The following is a 22,880-nucleotide window of genomic DNA, read 5'->3' as shown; positions in this document are numbered from 1 at the left end:
TGTCCAACCATCTGCATCTCACCACTTTCAAAGGCACACTGCTCTGCTCAATCAGCTCTCCCTTCTGCCCCAGCCCTAAACCCATACATCATCCAGTGCCCCTCCCAAACTAACCCTCCCATACAATGGGTAAAACCAGCTAGAATCAGGGGGTAGTTAGTTAGTGACCATTTAAGCCTAGTCCTGGACTACACAGTACTCTGAATGGACATTTTATTGAAAGCATATAGCCTATAGTTGGCAACAATATGTCTTATTGGTTAGCAAGTTAGCCTCCCAACACTGGGGAAGTGGGTTAAAGTCCCTATCCCATCTGGATGGAGTTTTCATGTTCTTCTTGTGTCTTTGTGTGGGTTTCCTCCCTATGAATTGACCTGGATTCGTACTCTGTACTGGGTCAATGCTGCAGTGCCTGATACAGTCATTTAGGTGAACAGCCATTTCTAGCTGTGCACAATTGGCTGCTGCTACTTAAAAGTGTTTGTGTTGATGAGTGCTGAATATCACTAAAACGTGATTCTTGGGTTTCTAGAAAGCCGCTATATACGTGTAACTCATTCCCTTCATTCACAACAATGCTTAATACCTCCTCTGCCCTCTTTGTGTTTGGGCACGTTTGGAGACACAGATCAAGTGGAATATAAATTGTGTGAATAAGCTCATTAACCCTCTCTTATTGATTTTCTGTCTCTAGTACACTTTAATAAATGAACAATAAGGCAACACTAAAATTTGGAGCAACACATTTTTAAAATCCACACAGTCAATTATGTTGACTAGTCATTGCAGCCCTGGTGCCAACACTGACACTGACCTTCAGGTTTAGCAAGAAGGGATAAACCACAATATCAGGATATTGTCGCCATAATGCAAAAAACGACCTACCAACATGTTAAATATAGAGGTTAACTTCCTTTGAGGACTTAGAAGTAAAGAGATTTTATTCATTATTTATTTTGGAGCAATTCTGTTGGTCCATACATCATGCAAATTTGAGTCTGGCCAATCTAAAAAACAACTGATGAGTCACATAAGCTCAATCACATAAGTGAGAGATGGAAGTGTAAAACGGGATAAAAAAGTACACTCTTTTGTGTGCTTGCCTAGCTAGGAAATTAAAACTCAATCCAAGTTTACTCACTTGTTGTCTACTACACTAGACAACATAAACGTTTACTCGGATGATGTCAGCAGGAATTGTTGCCTTGGGTAAAAAAGAATGAATTCAATCCAGTTTTGTAACAAATCTAGCCTAAAATACCGTACACACCCACACTGTTTGATGTCGCCATGTTGTTATCTGCGTTTCTTGCTATGGGCTAGTCTTGCTTGAGTAGTTTCGTGGCCTATTTTGACTTGCTCTCCTTATGTCAGGTGCATTTTAAATCTGACCATTTTTTTAAGAAAAGAAAATGTATACCAAAAAACATCAGCTGATAAAATCTCAATAATGTCAAAATATCATATTGTCCTGCACTTTACGTTCACATTACCAGGCAGAAGTGACTCAAATCGGATTTTTTGCTCAATGTGTCTCAGATCTGTTTTTTTTTTCATGGCTGTGTGAACGTGCAAAATCATTTTTTTTTTTTTTTCAAATCAGTTTTGAGTCACTTTCATGTGTGGTCCTAAATTGGATACATATCCAATCCATGAACATGCGACATGAAAGTGAACGGTCAAATTGGAGTTGATGCGTCTTTTTGCTTTCACACATACATGTACGTTTAAGCTACGTGCTTTTCTCTCGTACCCACACATCTCTTGGTGCATCTGTGCAGCTTTAGCTGCAAAAACAGCAAAAGTTTTGCCATTTGCTTTCCATGCGAGCAAAAGATGCTCCATATATGAGCTGCTAACACATCTGTTTCACCTTTATAAAGCTACGAGTCATCTTTCAAATATGAGTTTTTTCTGTTGTTGGTAAAGAAAGCAATGCTTATTCACGCATCAATGTGCGCATGTGAGAGGTTTCAGAGACAAATTTGTTCACATTACACACAGATACAGGTCACTTACATTTGTGAATGTGAACCGTCAAGATAGCCGGAATTAAGAAATGTGGCTTGTAATGTGAGTTAGAGAGTTAGGTAGTCCAAGAGATGGAATCCAGGACAGTTAAATACGTTAAGCTGGGATCTGAAGCCTAGTTTACAGCTAGATTTAGGTTGCATTTCTGGGCCACTACATCAGAAAAGTGAAATATGTTGACTGAAGACCTGCCAAATGACTTGAGTAAGTGTTCTTGAGTTTGTATATTTATGGAAATCTATTCCTGCCTCGTTAAGTTACACTTTTGTTCTGCTTTTCTTAAACTACTAAACAGGAAACTTTACACACCATTGAAAACTCACAGGATAGAGTTCCCTTTGAGAGAAGCAGAAGAGAATGAAAACACTTGGGAGTAGTCAGAGGCCCATCAGCTTCATTAATATTAATAACAGAAGGCCAACAACCTGCAGTTCCTGCATGGCAACTTCATGTCTGGGCTTCGACCGTGTAAATTTCCTGCTTTTGCTCCTGCTGAATGAGAGTTGGCACATTAGTTGTGTCCTCTGCTTAAGTCCATACTGTAATACTCAAATAGGTTGTGGTGAGATCTCTGTGTTCAATTACCTGCAACCTTTTTAGGTGTCATTAGAGAGCAATTTGGGCCTGCTAACTTGGGTAAGCACTTCTACAGCACAGTCGTACTTGTTTTTCACAGTCAGCTGCAATTGACTACAATGTGTAAGCTAATGAAGGCATTGGAATAGGCCTGTATTGTGTTGGTCCTGTCAGCCTGTTCACCTCTCCTGAGCAATCTGGTGGCAAGGTAAACACAGAACGGGTGTGTTTGGTTGACTTTGTGGGTTTGGATGTCAGTATGCATATGCGTTGTGCTGCTGGAGCTGTATTGCTGTGCGCCCATGCAGGGAGGCCCTCATCAGTTTTCTCATAACTATTTGCACTTCTGCAGCTCTTGCTAATATCATGCCTAAGAGCAACATGATGGCTCTCTACCTCCATGGAGAAAAGACTGTGCAGAAGGATAAAGCATGCTGATTGCTGAGGAGAATGCCTCTGCTGAAGAGTGGTTTAATCATCTAAGTGTTGACTCTGTGCCAGAAATCTCTGATGATGCTAAAGTCTTTACTGTGGAAAGCTTGCTTGGCTTTGCTCTCTCTGTGTGTAAAGAATGGCCCTCCCGCTTGCCCATCACTTATGTGATGCTGTACAGTTCTAGTCGTATAGCATCACATTGTTTAGCTGCCCAATGATACTGTGTAAGTGGCAGGTTAAAATACTGCATGCCCTAGGTGGCTTTGCTTGACTTGGAGGAAGCACATGCTAGCTTTCACCCTTCCAGTGCTGGTAGCAAGGTAGGTGTTTCTAATAAAGTGGCCAGTAAGTGCAAAACTAGGTGTTTTTCTTTTTAATAAAGTGGAAATACAATATAGGTGTTTCTAAAACAGTGGTCTGTAAGTAAATGCAGTTATTTCTAATAAAGAGGCCAATGAGTGGAAATAAATTGTTTTTCGAATAAAGTGGCAAGAGAATGGAAGTATAAGGTAGATGTTTCAAATAAAGTTGCAAATAAGTGGAAGTACAGCAAAGGTGTTTCTACTGAAGTGTCCAGTAAATGGAAGTAAAAGACACAAATAAAGTGACATATGAGTGAAAGCACAAGGTAGGTGTTTCTAATAAAGTGGTCAGTAAGTTGATGCACATAGTAGGTGTTTCTAATAAAGTGACAATTTAGTGAAAGCACAAGGTAGGTGTTTCTAATAAAGTGACAATTAAGTGGCATATGAGTGGAAACACAAAGTAAGTGTTTATAATAATGTGGCCTGTGTCCAGCAAGTGGATGTAATAGGTAGTTGTTTCTAATAAATTGGCCAAAGAGGCAATTTCCATTAAAGTGGACACTAAGCATACAAATCAGGGATCTGACAAACAAATGTTTAAAAAAATGTAAGATGTAAATACATGCAGGATTAACCTGAATGATTTTGGGTTTGTGTACTAAGATACACTCCCTCTCTTACTGACCTAATAAAGTAATGCAGTCTCACGAGATTGGAGTTAGCCATCCTCAGCTTAGCTCAGATGACCTGTGTATGAACAGTGGACAGAGCGGTTGTTGTTTGCCAGTCAGGGTTTGTGCAGTGAGCTCAGATTGTGTTGGAGATTCCTCCCATCCTCAGAATACATCTCTTTAAAACGGGGCAGGAGTGTGTTGTGGTGAATTGTGCTTCTCTAAGCATTTCTTTAGTAAAGAGCTCTTACTCAAGGTTTAAATATCCTAGAAGGCTGCGGTAGAGAATGTGACAGTGTTAGCTGTTGGTGTATTTGTGTGTATCATGCGGAAATACACCAGATAAGGAAATACTCCAGATAAGAAATAAAAGCTGAAATTGTTCCACTGACTACAAGTAGATTTGCATACTCACTCTGTACTCTTCAAACACAACTTAATATCGTGTCTGTTTGCCTGCAGCTCAGAGTGGATAGAAAGCGAGTGGTAGAACATAGTTTAAATCCGAATCAACTAAAATAATCTAGTTTAAAAATGGGAATTACGAACTAAAGTTTGTTTCATTTGAAAGAAAACCTAAGAGAAAGTTTAGCTCTCTCACTCAAGAGGGTGGTGTACCATTCAACTGCGCATAATCTTCATGTAAGAGTCATAAAAAGAAAATCTTAATCTAAATATTTGAAGTAAGCTACAGAACATCCAGGGAAGCCAGCTGAGGAAACTGGTGGAGTAAAAATAGAGATATTGGGCCACAAGCAGCAAAGGGAGGAAAGGATTGTTTTGAGAAAAAGGGAACAGCATTTTATAAAAAAATACATTTCTGACAAATGGGGCGTTACTGACACTTAAAAGTGGCTGACTGCTTCAGACACTATAAAGTGACAAAATGTTTGTACAGAACAAAGTGAACATTTCTTTTTTGAGCTGGTCAATATGACCATGTTTTATCGTATCGTAATAAATTTTCGTATTGCCAATATACTTTTGTAGGCATATTGAGAGTATCACCAGTGCTACAAGAACATTGCCCAACTGCATGTTTCATTACAAAGAGTGTGATTAGTGCTGTTTAACTAGATAAAAAACAGCACATTCTGAATAAAAAGAACTGTATACTGAGTATGGAATAGTTCTCGAATTGATTTTTTAATTGACTTTGGTTTTAAGGATCTGTTGCCACTATTATTATTAATGATGCACAGTTATATTGTAATTATTGCATTATTTCTTTTTCAGAATCATCTGCCCAATGCCTAGATTTAGCAGATAGTTCAAACCAGTACTTTTTGACATATTTATTCTATGCTGAAAAAGAACCAAGTTACGCTCACCACTCGGGCCAACTGGCCAACACTGGATGTACTATATTAAGACTGATTCAAGCTAATAATAGCTTAAATATAGGTTAAAGCTTTAATTAATTAATTTTTTGTTTCAACAGATCTATTGTTTTATTTATTAAAATGTTTTAGGCTGTGACCAGTCTGTGTAAGGAACAAATGGGAAACAAAATGTGAAAACAAATTTTACACATGTCATTTTATTGCATACAGTTTGTTGAAAGCTAAGCTAATATAAGGCAAATCATGTTTCTAAAATTATACTGGGGTGTCTAGTATCTCTGGTTAGGTTATGAAGTGGTAAAGAAGCTGTATTTACTGTGTCATTTGGCCAAGGTTGCCCAAACCTTTCATAAGATTGTATCACTCCATCTCAGGTTTTCATTTGGGTTGAGATCTGGTGAGTGTAAAGGCTAAAGCATATAATTTGCGTCATTTTATTACTCCTCAAACCATTTGTTCAGCCTCAGGGGTCACTGTCATCACCAGAGAGAGCATTCCTCTCAGGACTCAAATGTTTAAATGTTTCATCATATGATGCTTGACTCCTTCACTGTATGAGTCAAAGGTTGAGGTCTGTCCTCCTCTCTCTGTCTTTGCGTTTGTCTTTGTGAGGAGTTTCTGAACTGCAAGTTCCATCACTCTTTATGTACTTGTGAGTTCTGATAATGTGGGTCTTTCTGCCTTTAGTTTAGTCTCCAGTGAAAATCATGCTCACCAGGGATTAGGCCAGGTGACTGACCCGGGCCTTTTTAAGAACATTCCATTCTGTGAAAAGAGTGAAGAAAGTGAGCTTCATTGTCATTCAGACTACACACCAAAGAGAGCACAGCTGAGTGGAATTGAGTTTTCCAGTCTGATGTGAAAATATAACACAAAATAAAACACGGTATGTGTTAGACAGCAAGTAGACATATGGAGAAAAAGTATATACAGCACTGGAAAGAAATTAGAGACTATTTAAAAGTGATGAGTTTCTTTGATTTTACCAAAATGAAAACCTCCTGAATACAACCAAGAGGAAGAAGGATGATCACAAGCCATCAAACCAAGCTAAACTTCTTGAATTTTTGCACCAGGAGTGGCATAAAGTTATCCAAAAGCAGTGTGTAAGACTGGTGGAGGAGAACATCCCAAGATTAATAAAACCATGGTTATTTCTCCAAATATTGAGTTCTGAACTCTTAAAACTTGATGAATATAAACTTGTTTTCTTTTCATTATTTGAAGTCTGAATATAGCCATTTCTCATTTTCTGCAAATAAATGCTCTAAATGATATTATTTATATTTGGAATTTAAGAGAGATGTCAGTAGTTTACAGAACAAAACAACAACGTTCATTTTACTCAAACATATACCTATAAATAGTAAAATCAGAGAAACTGATTCAAAAACTGAAGTGGTCTCTTCCTTGTTTTCCAGAGCTGCATATAGGGAGAGAAAAAAGAGGAAACATATATATTGCACATGAATCACACTGGTGGTATTATTGCTCATTGTAACTAGGGTTGTCACGATACCAAAATTTTGACTTCGATACCGATACCAACTGTAGTATCACGATTCTCGATACCAAAACGATACTTGGAAGAAAAAAAAAACAATAAAAATATCTGAACATAAAATGTTTATTTTTGACTGAACTGGATTGAACACTGAACAATAGGTGCAAACGTTTTTATTCTAAAATGAAACATTTGAACAAAAAACAAGTTTCGTTATTATAACCTTAACTATAACATAATTATCTAAACACTTCCTAAAAACTAAAACTAAAACCAGAGGTAATGGTAGCCTGACTATGTGAACCTGACGGGCGGGCAGAAGTTAAGTTCTGAATAAGGAAAATAAAGAGACAGAAGAACATTACAATGTTATGTTCATTTTAACACTCACTGCTCCGTTTTATTAATCAACCGTTTACCATTTTTAATAAGCAGTCGCTAGTAAATCTTAGTAAAACTACAGACAGAGTGTATCTTGACTAACTCCACTAACCTGTCGACTTCTCAGCTCTTTGTAGAGATCAGGGTGCTTGTCTGCTATTATGTTAAATAACACTGTAACATAGAAGCATAGAACTATTATTTAATTAAAATGATTTTTAAGAACAGCTAAACACACTGCTGCAGGTCAAACGCGGAGGCGTTCACGTGCGAGAGAGAGAGAAACAGAGAAAGAGACACAGCGAGAGTGAGAGAGAGAGATTTGCGTGTTCTGATGTGAGCTACTCACAGGTAAAGGTTCTCTTTTATCTCCTCGTGCTCATATTCTAGTCCCACACATAAGTCTGCAGCTCCCTCAGTGTTTTCTGTCGTATTTTGCGGCTAGCGCGAGCGCTTACAACTAACACCGCGGACCGCGAGGTGCCGCCGCGCTTGTGCCGAATCCGCTACTGAATCCAACTCCCGCTTCGCGGACAGAATCGGCACAACACCCCCCGCTGTACAACTGCGGGAGTGAAAACAGCGCTAATAAATAAAGTAGTTTAGTTCACTTTCAGTTTTCGTTATTTTCGTTATTTTATTTAAAAATAAAAATACAAATAAAAAACAGATGCCTACATCTCAGACTATTTTCCCACACTTCACTCCTCGCGCCCGTTTTGTCCACAAGTCGCGGACGAGAGACATCTGTTATTTTAGCCGTCGCCATTCTACACTCGCTGCTGCTCTGCTGGCTTGCGCGTGAATCGATTCATTTGTTCAGAACACTAAGTTTATCTGAATCCTGCCACACCGACTGCTGCGGTGTGAATCAGTTTTCTTATGAACTGAATCAAATCGCGCCTACTAATTTGACTCATTTGAAGCTAGTGACTGGGCTATACACAGTATCGAAAGCATCGAACGCTAAAGAACCGAATCGTTTGTGATGACGTAGTATCGAAAAAGAATCGAACCTTCGGTACACCGTGCAACTCTAATTGTAACAGTATAAACATCCTGTTAAATATTAATAAATTATTGCACAAAAATAGCTGCATCTGTGAGGATAATAGTTCCAATAGATAATAACTGTGTTGTTGTATAGCCTAAATTACACTGTATGAAGCAGCACATCCCACATCCAATCAGTTTGGCACCATATGGTCATCAACATTTAAATAATTAATCCTTCTGCTTCAATTCAGCAGTCACATCATGAAAAAGCACCAGTGAACTAGTTATATTGGGAACTGTGCATGCCCATGCCTTAACACCATCTCCACTGTGTTTGAGAAAGGATGTGGTATGCTTTTGATAATGAACCTCTCTGTTCCCTCTCATTACTCAGTTTAATCCTGTCCAAAGAATCCTGTTCCAGAACTTATTAGCTTTATTAGATTTTCTCTGGGAGACTTAATGACGCTTTTACATACAAATACAAACCCAGCACTTAAACCACTTAAAAACACATTTAAGACACATTTTATAGCAATGTAAACACATCGGTCTCTTCAATATCCACTTGAAAATTTAACCTCCCACCAGTACAACTGAAACTCCTCCCTATGCAGTACATCGAGGAAGATAATAATGAAGGACAATGACTTGTAAAATTGCAGATTTTCAGACAGCAACGATCTTCATCATGGCACAGATAAACAGCTGGTTGCCATGTAACAAGTGGATTTGCATATTATGTCTGTCACACACAGCAATCACATTGTAAACTGGAGATGCATTTTACTACCAGTTGTCAGTTGGCAAATGAGACACTTGGAATTAACTCCAGATCTTTTATCTCCTTATTTTGCCTTTAAAATAAAATAAAAAACAGACCATGTCTGGTCATACAACTGATTGTCACACACACTTAACTGTCCAATTTGATTTAAGCTTGGGTAAATTGGCTTTAATTCCTAAAATGTTAACATATTTCTTTAATGGTAGCAAATGTTACATTTTAAATGCTTCAGAGGCAAACTTTACTACACAAATGATTACTGTGGGAACTCTTATGGACCTTATGAAGTGTAGCTGTTGTGCAGATATGCATATAACATTTTTTATTTCAAAAATATATATGATCCTGGTAATAGGATGCTGTTGAACTCTGTGCGACCGCTATCTTTTGCTCTGCAAGTGATTTCCATACCCTTGAAGGTCATATAAAATGAAACTGTAGCGTAATACATTTTATTTAGCTTAAAAAACATGCTGGCATGGTAATTTGCATGTGTCTAACGTGTAGCTAACCATGTGTTAACGTACAGATCTGAAGGGGAGATGGTCTTGTGGTTATAAACCGTGGTGTTACACTCTACACAAGTGACAGGAAGTAGAGTGCAAGTGGTGATGATGCATGATAGCAGTAGCATGTGTCCTAAATTGCTTGTCACCACATTTTTGTTTATATTTTACTCAGTTTAACAGAAGTGGGATCTGATCTCACTATGTACTTCTGGATTAGAAAAGCATATGATGTGTTTGGGTTATATGAGAATGGGTGGATCAGTGTAGTAAAATATAATGGAGTTTGACACCAGCTGGGCTATGCTGCCCTATGGGGTGCACCTCATACTTGTACAGGAACACTGCTGTGAGTCACTCCAGAAGGTTTGATCATCAGTGTTTAGAGAGAAAAGCTGTGTTTGTGGGATTAGTGTGTCATATCCTGATGAATAATAATAATAATGCGGATCACGGGTTGGTTGGTTGGTGTGTAGTGTCAGATTGAGTGTAAGGGAGTATCAGGGATGCACTTTGACCTAGCTGAGCATCATTTACTCTTGTGGGTGGTGGGGAAACATGATATGATTGGATAGTATTAATGCTTAACCACATTTCTTCTTTTTTTATTCTAATGTGAATTTGATGGAAGATTACCAGAAAATACGATTATGTATTTTAAGTGATATGATGAATGGTAATAATATGATCTATTATGAAGTATTTTAAAGTTTTTAAAGCAAAAAAATATATATTTTTTAATTGCGGTTGATATTATATCCTTCTGATACTTTGTGTATGTCATTGTCATTATGGTGTAAAATGTGTGTGGGCAGTAAGGGTGGAGAATTCTGTTACACAGTATTTATCACGATGATTCATTGTTATACGTATTGCAAGGTTGCCCAATCAATTATTAAAAATTACGTAACAAAATAAAATGATGATAAAATGAGCTGTCATGCAGTCTAATGCTAGTGCTGATGATATCTATGGTGAAGGTGGGTGATATGAGAGTATTTGTTAATTTGTTTGCCATATCTTTCACCTGTAACTAGGGACAGGTGATTAAAACCTGGGGCTTCAACACTGCAGTGTTCTCAGACCAACTGTGGTCTTGGAATAAAGCCAAGGTTGGCTTCTTTCTTTTTCAGCTACATTACAACAGGCCTTATATTGTGTATGATATTTGAAATAAATATTATAAATAATATAAATAATACTAAATTAATCTAAGTCAACAAAGTGCATTAAATTCTGAATATGCAGGACATATGGATAAATTATATGCAGGCTATCGAAAATAGATTATTACTGTATTTTTTGGACTATTAGGTGCACAATAAATACTGTAATTTTTCCAAAAATTGTCAGTGCACATTTATAATCTGGTGTGCCTTATGTATGAACTTTACCTGTCAGGTTGTAAGGAGTAGTAAAGCAACTCTGCTGAAGTGCAGTGTTACACAGAAGTTTCAGTTTAGCATTGCCCGCAAAGCGCTAGCCATCCGGCCATTCAGAGTTGAGTATTAACGGCCTGTAGTCTGCTTCTAACTCTGGCTTGCATTGCTGGAGCATTATTAGCAATACCCGCTAAGCCCTATCTTTTTGGCTGTTCAGAGGTGAGTATTATCGGCCTGTAGCCTGCTGCTAACCCCGGCTAGCACTGCTGGAGCAGCATTAGCGTTACCCGCTAAGCACCAGCCATTCTGGTCGTTCAGAGTTGAGTATTATCGACCTGTAGCCTGCTGCTAACCCCTGCTAGCGTTGCTGGAGCAGCAATAGCAGCAATTAAGCTAATATTGCCCTGGTAACAATCAGGGTTCCTCAGTGTTGCTCTGTAGGGCTGCAGTAAGGCGCCATTAGCAGTTAAATCTGCAGGAAATCTGCAATGTAAGCTTGCTCTAAATAAACGGAAGCACTTTACTCACCCAAATAAACAGTTTTCAGGAGAGAAATATGTGTAGATTAACATCCAGCGCTTGTTTGACTTGTCTGACTCGTCAAAAAGTTTTTTTTTTTTAAGAAGTACCGTTTTGTTTATTTTACTTAGCTTAGCTTTACAGGTTTTGCCGCTAGAGGCTGAATTAGAAGAGAAACATGGCGACACCCCTGTTCCTAACAAGTGCCTTTTAAAATGTGCTATGACGCTATAGATAGTGCGCCTTATAGTCCAAAAAATACGGTATGTAGAACTTCACTCTACAACATCAGAGCAAACGTGAAAAAGACATTTTTCATTACACCACCAACCAAAGCCAGGGGTTGTTTTTTTGGGGTCATGACATGGTCCAATGAAAACATAAAAACACAGTTGTGGGCTAGTTTATAACCTCAGTGAAATGCATTTGAATTTCTTTGGTTGATATATTGTCCCAGAAATAAATGGCGTAAATAATATTATTGTAATTTTTTAGCCCTTTATTTATCCCAAAGAAATAAATAAAGATAAGTTAAATAAAACCAGTGTTCACAATCCACACACCAGCTCATTCATATTAATTGGTTTTGTAATCACATTAGGCAAACAAAAATGGTTGTGGTCACGTCCAAATATTGCATGACAAGTCAGTGATGTAATTATTGTGTTGTGTATGCCAGTGTAATTAACTCCTACTAAAGGATTCATGTGTTTTAAAAGTACCTTCGACCCACTATAGGTGAGGCACATTACAGAAAACCTGAACCCTATTGCGACACGTTCAACGACTTAACTGGCTCAACTGGCTCTACTTACTTGTAATCATTTGTTTAGATTTAGTAACTCCCTTCTCTTTCGCTTGAGTACTAACTCTCAGATGTCTTCATAGATTGTGTGGGTACATCAAACGTGTAGTTGCTGGCCTTTTAGTAAGCCCAGCTGACAGCCTGTCCATACCTCTAACCCATAATTTACTGTGTATTGTGTATTGTTTTGCAGCCGCTGGTTTTCTGTCTGTGTGTATGAGGACACATTTGTGTTTAGGTACTGTGCACAGCCAGCCTGGCTTACTAAATGTAATGCATCTTAATCACCAGAAGGGGTCAGAAGCGGCCCTGTTTATTTGACAGCTCCAGTATGACTAATTCATTCATTCACACTTTCACTCGAGATCCCTGATTATCCAGTATCTATGCAAAACCTCACGGTTTATTTTCCTCATTTGAAGTAGTGATAGTGATAAAGAGTTGCAAAACATTTCAAATGGCTGCACTAACATGAATTGAGAGTCTGTCAATAATTTATTCCCCAGTGATAAGTTATACAGTCTGCCAGGCACTTTAGTGTACTTTGAATCGATACTGAGGAGGATGTAAGAAGCTCCGTCTTCCCCACCTTTGTTGGTTTACTCGTATCTTGGGTGTGAATCAACCTTCTGGATAGTGCATGGATTCCTCTTGTTTGCCTCACGGCCATAAAACCTGGGAGGAGGTGACATTTTACTGGACTCCTGCTGTTAATATGTCACCAAAGCAGATGCTGTGGGCAGGTAGATGGGATGTTTGTATCCTGGTGGTGTCAAGGTCATGATATCAGTTATTGATGCGATGTTGAATCAGAATGAAGAGAGTGCAGAGCATGTCCAGGTTAGGATTGAACAGTACATTATTTTTCTCATTATTATTAACATTATTTTCACATTCATTATCCTTTAGTGTGCAAATGATCCACTATCCAGTCACAGTGTGTTTACTAGGTTTTGCGAGCATATTGACCAATCACAGGTCCAGCTTTATGTTTGTTTTTGTGTTTTGATGAATGAATGTATTCCTGTTATCCAACGAAAGTTAATTATTTTGCTTAGAATAATATGGCTCAGCCTTTGGCCATGTCGGATCACTGATTTACCATTATGTATTGCAATGACTGTGTTATGTTCTTGTTGTAGAGCTCTATTATGAATAAAAGGCTCATTAGATTCTGTTTTCTTGATGCTTGCACCTGAAATAATGTGTCAAAACAGCATTCAGGTAGCTGACAGTAGGGAAATTAATAATTCAGGGTTAGAATTTTAATAGTAATATCCAGAATGCCTGAATCTGTACAATGCATTTTTTACTTTCTCTACAGTGAGTGCCTAATAGCAAGGAATCGGGAGGAATTTTAGTGTATAAATGGCAAGGGCACAAGCCTTGCAAAACTCAAGATGCATGAACCATAAAGAACCATCATTCAGCAATAGCTTATAGATTTATTTGGCAAATCTGTTAACCATTTTCCAGAAGTGGCGTCCACTTCTCTGATGCATCTTTGATGGACATCAATCACACAGTGGAAGCGTGTATTGTGGTCAGACAAATCTATATTCTAGATTTGTTTTAGAACAAATAGATGCCATGTTCTCGGAACCAAAGATGTGATTCAGACTGTGATCCAAAACAAATGCAAAAGCAAGGCTCTGTCATGGTATAGGGTTGTGTCAGTACACTATCATGATAAATGTACAGAAAAGTCCATTGAGATCTGAGAGAAACATATACTGTGGGTTTTTAGGACCACATATTTTATAGGAGCGTACATGCAGTTTTCAACAAGTGCAAAACCACATGCTGTATACATTAAAAAGGCATGGCTGTGGAAGAAGAGGTTACAGATACTGGACTGGCCTGCCTGTCCTCAACAGATAATCTGTTTAGAATATTGAAGCGAAAAATGCAATAATGACCCTTTATTGTTGCATAACTTAAGATGTCTTTGCAGGAAGAATGGGGCCAAGTAACTCCTGAAACATTTCATTGCTTGTTTTTAAATGTTGTGAGAAGGAATAGCAAAATTTGTGGTATTTGCAATTGGAGGCCCCAAGCAGTGTGGACCACATTCACCCCATATTCATATTTTGCAGGATGCAGGAACCATGAACCTGGCTCTCTGGCTACTGTCAGAAACTAGCAGGAGATACCCCCTTAAGGGAGATTCCAAAAACAGTGTTGTTGTACTTTTCTGCATTGACCATCTCAAAATTTTAAATTATACTCACACAGTTATTGTCTGTTGGCGCCAGTTGCTTGTTTAGTGCTTGCCTTGTTGCAACGGCCCCAAGAAATTGGTTTTATTGTCTCTACTTTTTTTACATATTTTGTTACAGTCCTAAAAAGCAGGAAATAGATGCATACATTTATTAATCAAATAAAACATGTATTATCTTTGGTTCGTACTGTTTGCAATTACCGGTAAGTAAAAATATATAGGAAATGTGTGAAACACTGTGCTTTTTATAAATTAGCATTTTTCATTCCACGTGTTTTATTGGCAGTATCTTCATATTTATTGTTTTTAGACGCATTGCATTGCTACAGAGCAACGGGTATTGAGGAATACACTCGTATCATGCAGATAACTCAGAAAATGAGCTGCTAAAGTAATATTAAATTGCATCATGTCATTTATGAGTAATCGCAGGCTTATTTACTAACAATTTAGCATTAGCTGAATGACGCTACTGTATTAACTCATATCCGAGGCTTCCTGTTTGTGTTGAAGTGTCTGCATCAAAAAGAGGTACTTAGGGATATAAATAAAGGGGAAAAGGCCAGCCTTCCTCTCAAAATGTGACTGGCTGAGGCTTTGATTGGCACCTCAGGGCCAGATCACCCTGTTGCTTCTAACAAGCAACAGCACCTCCCCTCTGTGGGCCATGTGACTGCCATGTCCCAGCCCTCAACACCTCTCACTAGGACCAAGTAGTCCGCCCGCTCTCTGTCTGTCAGTGTGAGCTGTGAGCTCTGTGTGTGTGTGTGTGTGTATGAGAGAGAGAGGTTGTGGTGGTGTGTGTGCTGTGTTATATAAGGATATATTTAGTGCTTTTCTAACTGGTGAAGAGGAATAAAGGGAATAACACACAATGGGGGCTTCTTTGCCGGCGCCAGGGCAGGTCAGTGGTTATTTTAGGTGGTTGTTTCATCACTGTTCTTCACTGTTCTGCTGTTTAACAGTACATGTGCTGTGCTTGACTTTGTTACTGTGGTCAGTTGGTGGTCTGTGCATGTGCTGGTGTGTTATATAGTGATGTGTGTGGGATGGAGTTTGTCACCCACTGCTTCGTGCTGTCAATCTGTCAAGATTGGTACGGAATGGTACTGATAAAGTTTGGAATCGCAGTGTTTTCTTGATACATGAAAAGCTCTGGAAAAAAATAAAAGACCACTTAAAACTAATTAGTTTCTTTGATTTTACCAAATTGTAAACCTCAAGAGGTAGATGTATAATCACAACCATCAAACCAAGCTTAACTGCTTAAATGTTTGCACCCGGGTGGCATAAAGTTATCCAAAAGCAGTGTGTAAGACTGGCGGAGGAAAACATGCCAAGATGCATGAAAACTGTGATTAAAAACAGGGTTATTCCACCAAATATTGATTTCTGAACTCTTAAAACTTTATGAATATGTACTTGTTTTCTTTGCATTATCTGAAGTCTGAAAGCTCTGCATTTTTTGTTATTTCAGCCATTTCTCATTGTCTGCAATTAAATGCTCTAAATGACAAAAATTGTATTTCGAATTTGAGAGAAATGTTGTCCATAGTTTATACAATAAAACAACAATGTTCATTTTACTGAAACATATCCCTATAAATAGCAAAATCAGAGAAACTGATTCAGAAGTGGTCTCTTAATTTTATATAATAACAGAGCTGTTTGTATTAATAAAGTTACTGAATCCATACTTCTTAAATATTGGTCCTCTGTCCACCAAAGAAATAATGTTTTTCAGACCAGACTACAATTGATTTTTTAGGTTACATTTTAGTTTGGTTTGTGTTGTTTTTAACATGCAATCTGATAAATTAATTGCACTGTATATGTGAAGGTATTGGTACAGTTGCTCCTTCATTATTTCATCTGAGATCCAGTGTATTAAAAAGAATTTATGTTTCATGTATTGGAGTAACTGCTACTCAGCTCAGTGTGCATGTTTATCTACCTCAGAAAGTCCTATTTTATTGGCAGTATTTCTCCACAGGCAATAAACAAGCTGTGTGTGTACATTAGAACATTTGTATCAGCAATTGGTGCAACTTAATTAAAACAGATGATTGCATTAATTGAAAGGGGTATCCTCTCTCCTACTACTTTTGTAGGGCATGGTTGATTTTATTTTAAATTCATGGGTTTCCCTTCTTTTTTTTAATTAGAGGTATGTTATTTTCTTTGGTGCTCAACTGCACAGATGCAGGAGATGGAGATTATGTTTACTAAATGGCTGAGTACTCGTTTTCTGCGTCATTGGAGTGTAGTAGTGACCTTTGAGTTTGTGCTTTTTATATTTTATGATAAACAGAGCAGTAAAAATGACTTGGAATAAAATCATGTTACATTTTATTTTGCCCTTTCCTCTAAAGGTAATATTTTTGAGGCAGAAAGATAAAATATTTTAGGCAATAAAAAAACCCCACTATATTACATACTGTGTTTCACTGCATGTTCTGTGGTGTAGTGTACTGATACTAATACTGAAAGTCCCAGTAGTGGTACGTTTAAAAACACAATATTGGATACTGTGATGGGTGTGACACAGTGATTTCTATGTAATGATTCACACATTGTACTGTGCTAAATCCAGCTAAACCAGATAAGCCTCACATCATGCAACAGGTTGAGTAAAACTCTGCAAGAGTTGACAGTAAGTCAGGGGGGTTGTTTAAGTATTAGAGAAACAGACTTGAGGCTGGAAGGTTGCTGGTTTGATTCCCTCAACCAGCCAGAAGTCGGGGAGAAGGAACAGCATTATCTGCTTCTGTTGCATTTGTGGTTGGGATGCCCTTGAGCAAGCTTTAATCTTGAATTGCTCAAATCTGGGGTTGCTCCTCATCTTTCCAGGTGTGACTACTCTCTACATTATAGTCACCGGGGGTGTGTGTGTGTTCACTGTTTGGTAGCTATGGTGACTGCAACTCTTGGCTTGGTAGAGGCCTTTCAGCATTGTCTTGAAACACAAAAATAGAATAGAATAGAATTTCCCCTCTTTAATTCAGGAGATCCTTATATCAAAACTGCCATTAGGCATGGTGCCAATCCAGTGAGTCCTATTGAGTCCTATTGAATTGGCAGCACTTCTGTACAGGGACTAGACAAGCTGTGTGTGTGTGTGTATGTGTTTGAGCATTTGCACATCTGGCAAGCGAGTGCAATTTAAAGTAGCTGAATGCATTTATTTGGATGTATTGCGTATAAGGTCTCCAGATATACTTTTGAAATCTCAATCAACTAGATGAGAAACAAAATCTGATTGGTCAGTTTTCCATTTCTTTTTCTTCTATTGCCAGTGGAATAGGGCTAGTATTGTAATATTTGAAAATTTAAATACATGCATCATTTTATTACATAAAAATGAACTAAATATAACAGATGTGCATTTTCTTAATTCCTAAAAATGATCATTTTCTAATTCCTAGAAAGTCATGAGTGTTTTCCATGGCAAATATTCAAGTATGACATTTTAAGTTCAGTTTTAGAAAATTTGATGATTATCTGAATAACGTTACACAGTGCTACTCATCACCACTACTATTCATTTGTGTATAGTTACTTTTTAATGTGTGCTATGGGTGTGATCTTCTTCTTCTTCCTCTAGCTCAGGCCTGGCATCAGGCATGGTGCCAATAGGTTCATAAGTTTTATATGCATGAGAGAGTCTTATTATATTGACAGAACTTCTCTACAGCGACTGTGTGTTTTAAACATCTCTGTTAGCAATGTGTGCAACTTAAAGTAGCATTAAAAGTGGTATCTACAAACATTTGGACACATAGTGTACTTTTTAGTTCTGCATTTGAAGTGCCAACCAGCTGTAGAGCTTACTTTTCTATATATCAGTATACCACAGAGAACACAATCCTTTATACATGTATGTTTCTCTTTTGCTGAAAGCCAATGTCTAACAATAGAATAAAGTTTGGATTGTAATTCATAAATGTTTAAATACAAGCATCAATTTATTACATAAAAATTACGGACATGCATTTTAATAAATCAGGTCTCTGAAGGACTAAAAAAAAGCAGTGAGGGTTCCCCACTGCCAAGATGTAATTTGCTGTTAAATATTTGTAAAATTTTCTAAAATAATATGAAAAGTCTCAATAGGCTAGTATTGGATATGACATGCCAAGTCAAAAGTCATGGGATATCAGTATATAACTTGCTCATAAAGTGCTAGCTCAGAGGCTGGCTTGGGAATCAGGAATAAGCTTGGACACTGGTCAGTGTTCCATGAGCTTCAGCAAGGCCTGATATTAAGTGCCAGGTGGATGGAATATACCATTTTCGAAGTTGTGTAGTCAAAGAAGGCATTAACACCCACAGTGGACAGTGTAGTGTGTGGTAATAATCGTGACCAGTGACATCTGGCTTAAATTGTCCATGCAAACAGACTTAAACAGATTACATCCACATGCAATGCAGAAGGCCTCACACAAGCTGGTTCTTTAGCTTGCACTGTACATGGCAAAAGTCATGGCACACAAGTGGTATGTCAGTTTAGTTTATCACCCAGTAGTTCTGATCATCACTGCTGTTTTTGTTTTTTTGCTTATGTGTGTGTAGAGTCATTTGTGTATAGTCACTTGCTGGTATGTGTGAAGGGTGTGATTTTCTTCTACTTCTTGAGATCCTGTGAATGTGAACGTGGGTGCTTGTGAATGTGGGTGTTTTGTGATTCACTGCTTTATGTGCAGTATATTTGGCACGTTTGCCTCGGCGTGACAGCAGTGACAGATACAATTCCCAGACGCGGTGGAGTTTGATTTAGAAATGACATTTTCGAGCTTCGTTTCAATGCCTTGTTTAAAATGTTAAATGGTATATTAACATATAAGAAACCTGATCCAAGAGATATACGATGTACTGTTATGTGAAGAGGCAGCAGGTGTGTGTGGGTGTATTTGTGTGTCTGTCTTTGTGTGTTTGTGTACATCTGTGTGTATGTGGGTACCTCTCAACACTTAGACACCTGGCTGGCGAGAGATCAGGCAATTGGTTAGGGTGTTCATATGTGTGCGAGTGTGTGTTTATAGGGTGGGGGAGGTGGGGTTACCCATCCGTCTTCGTCCCCAATTAGAGTGAGTGGCACCAGCCAGGCCATTGCTGGCAGCCCCGGCCTCTCCAGTGCCATCTCAGAGTGAACCACTTCGCTCCAGTAAGCAGCGGTGTAATTTACACCCACCTCTATTCTGTGCTGGGGATGCCCTACATTATCACTACTGTCACAATGTGTCCAAATGTTTGTAGACACCTATCTATCTAATATTATCTCTAAAATCAATGGTACTAATTGGGAGTGTTTCTTACCTTTGTGTAATCAAACACCCTTTACTTAATTGCGACTAAATGCACAACATACTGAACTGTGGGGATTTGATTTTGACATTGGTTCTTCTGTGATTTGGATAGCATTTAAAATTCAGGTTATGCGGCTGCTCCAGGCTGTCCCATTTTATTAGCAGTGCTTTTATATGGAGATTGAAGTTGTGTAGGGTTGCACTATATCGTCAAAAAATCTGATGTACAGAATATCCTTATATTGACTGTACTGCAATCAATTAATTTAAGCTCCTCAAAGGTTTTTTTTTTTCAGCTCTTGGCTTGGTTGCACTCATTTTTCCCAAATTAAGAAGTAGTTTGGTGTGTGTGTTAACTGTGGAACAAGCTCTGCCTCGCTCTGCCTCCAGTCTCAATATTGTTATGTTATGTGAGCACACAATGTTGTTGCAGCCCTTTCAATGTATTTTTCATAAAAACGCCTATACACACAGCCCTTAAGCAGTACAGCCCTAACATACAGTCCTAAAGTGACCACACTTTAAGTGCGTATGTCAAGTTGCTGCTAAATCTAACCAGAACTTAAAAGGTCATTATCAAGCTGCCACACACTGTAAGGCCCTGAACCTTTGGGAACCCCCAGGCTTTGCCTCCTCTTAACATTGGGATGTTCATCATTTTATTGATTCTACTCTTGGCAGCTACATCACATAAGAGGATATGGTGTCACTCCACTATGCCTCTCTAACTGATGTCTTGGGTATAATTTGGGTGGCATGCAAATTATTGGCTTGTGCAGCTGTGCCAGGGTGTACCATTTTATTAGCAGTGCTTTCCTATGGAGACCATAAGCTGTGTGTTTCGCTATTGGTTTACCAAAAAACTGACTTAATTAAGGAGAAGAAGTATATACAAGCATTTGTACATACAGAATATGTGTAAAAGGCTTCATATTAATCGAACCAAATCAGGTTTATTGTCACGTCACATATAGGAGTATAGTAGTACAAATGAGTGAAAAAGAGTCTTCATTCTCCTGATTGAATATAAGCCATTTACAGTATAAATGCATAGTTGCTAATCTATAGTGCAGGATAGGGCTGCAACGATTAGTCAATATAATTGACAATGTTGATTATAAACAATTGTCAACATCAAATGTTAATTGTCAACTAGTCGTTAATTTGGAGCACTACACAAAGTATTGGGGATGGTTACACAGTTTATACTCAGCCTGCGTCTCCAAACGTGCTTAAACACGACAGCTTACATATTTCCTCAAATATTTTAAAGGGCGATATTCTGGACATTTGAAGGGCATTAAACTCCATATTCAGCAGTTTCTATTGTTTTGAAGCTAGACAAAGCTAGAAACAGGAGCCGTTTCCACAGCAAGCAGAGTTGGAGGGCATGACGATTTCATCTTTGACTAATCAACTAATCAGAAAAATAATCTCCAGATTAGTTGAATACCAAAATAATCATTAGCTGCAGCCCTAGTGCAGTATGTTTGACCCTCTGCGTTCCACCCAAGGCATTAACTTATGTGAGGCTATAGCTGGGCCTTCACTGTTTAGCTGCTACCAATTCTTTGCCAGGTCCACCTAGCACATAGATGCTGGTATGGCATACTTGTCTGGCCACTGCAACCATGAGAACCGCATGCAGAGGAGCCCCGAACATTCAGTAACTGCCAAATATTTCCTCATGCTTATGCTTGGCGTGTTTATCAGTAGGACCTAGAGTGTTGTTAAATTTATCAGTAGTGGCCTATTTGTTGTGCCATGTTTGTATACAGCTTTTTAATCGGATGCACATTTTCTGCAGAGCAACATCATATTTTTGAGGATTTTTTTTTCCATAAGAATGAAATGTCATTTTTAACTAACAGAAATAAATTATACAGCATCTACAAATACCTTACATTCTAGTGTACTTTCTATGTTGGCCTGTATATGTTAAAGGAAAAGTGACAGACAAACTGAACTGAACAGCTTCATGAGATTAGATTACTTTTGCAGCTTAGCTGACCTTGTCTCGATCTTATCATTTTTTCTTCTCTGTTGTTTATCAGGAATGCCGGTTTTATGATCAGAGATTGTGTATCTGAGAGTGGAGTTTGCCCGGGAGCTGTATGTTGTGTGTGTGTGAAGCATGACAGGGAGCTGGGAAGCTACAGTATTGACTGGACTCTTTGTGTGATATTTGGTGTGAATATGGTCTGGAGGTTTGAGGCACATGCTCCATCAGTTTCCTCCTCACCTCACCCAAACCTCTCACAACAATGGCCTATTCTCTGCCTCACTGTCTGCAGGCTAAAAGACCCTAACACGCCACTAGGACCTTAACAACAGGCTGTTTTTTATGTTGTACTTATAAGAAAGCTTTTACTGTGTTACACTAGTAATAGTTTTTTTTTTCTAGGGCACACAAATAATATTAAGGCCACTGTCAAGTTGCCCCTGCTAATAGATTCTGTGTCTGGTGTTGTATGGCCAGAATGAGTGTAAGAAACACACTTCTGCCTTTTCCTGTGTGAGAGCGCTAACATTTGTGAATAATCTACCCTCTCCAATGGTGTGAAGCATTGGCAGGCCTGTCAGACAGTCTTAGCACCGTCTGTTTTACTTTTTAGTTTAGAATGATGGTAACTGCAGATTCCTGCATGTAGATTGATTCACAGTGATTGGTCACTGGTATGGTTTACATTTCAGAGTGTCTACAGATATTCTTCTATAATCTTATATTCTATACTCTGTTTTATCTTGTGCGTTCACCCTTTCTATCTTTAAGTTTAGATTTAAAAATGACCTAATTGTAAGTGTTAGTTTATTTGATTACTGATGCTACCAAATAGGAGTAGTCCTTTATATCTAATGTACTATCAACCATTATTGGTCAGTCTTGGATCTGGGGCCTACGTAGGGCTGATAATGATATTGTAACACAATATTAAAAACATGTTTACAATAGGGGTGGGCGATACGGCTCTAAAATAATATCACGATATTTCAGGGTATTTTTCCGATAAACGATACAGGAAAACTAAAATAACTCATTTCAGGAATATAGTACAATAGTATAACAGTATAATCATAATGTGGCAAAATAAATAATATAGCATAAAATAAT

At 38.2% G+C, this 22,880-nt stretch overlaps 1 protein-coding gene across 2 annotated transcripts in view; it reads left to right on the top strand.

The window, feature by feature from the left end:
• The window catches only part of pld1b (phospholipase D1b), a 71,394-nt gene that overhangs the window by 1,196 nt on the left and 47,318 nt on the right, over nucleotides 1–22,880 (top strand). The window contains exon 1 of one of the 2 annotated variants that reach the window (XM_007232666.3): nucleotides 15,180–15,366. The exons of the other annotated variant lie outside the window; for it this stretch is intronic. The gene's annotated coding sequence lies outside the window, so the exon portion shown is untranslated. Of the gene's footprint in view, nucleotides 1–15,179; nucleotides 15,367–22,880 lie in introns of those variants that run through there. 2 annotated transcript variants of the gene reach the window in all.

This window comes from Astyanax mexicanus, chromosome 1, assembly GCF_023375975.1.
Source record: "Astyanax mexicanus isolate ESR-SI-001 chromosome 1, AstMex3_surface, whole genome shotgun sequence".
Taxonomy (NCBI): domain Eukaryota; kingdom Metazoa; phylum Chordata; class Actinopteri; order Characiformes; family Acestrorhamphidae; genus Astyanax; species Astyanax mexicanus.
This window is presented reverse-complemented; position numbering and strand designations above follow the sequence as displayed.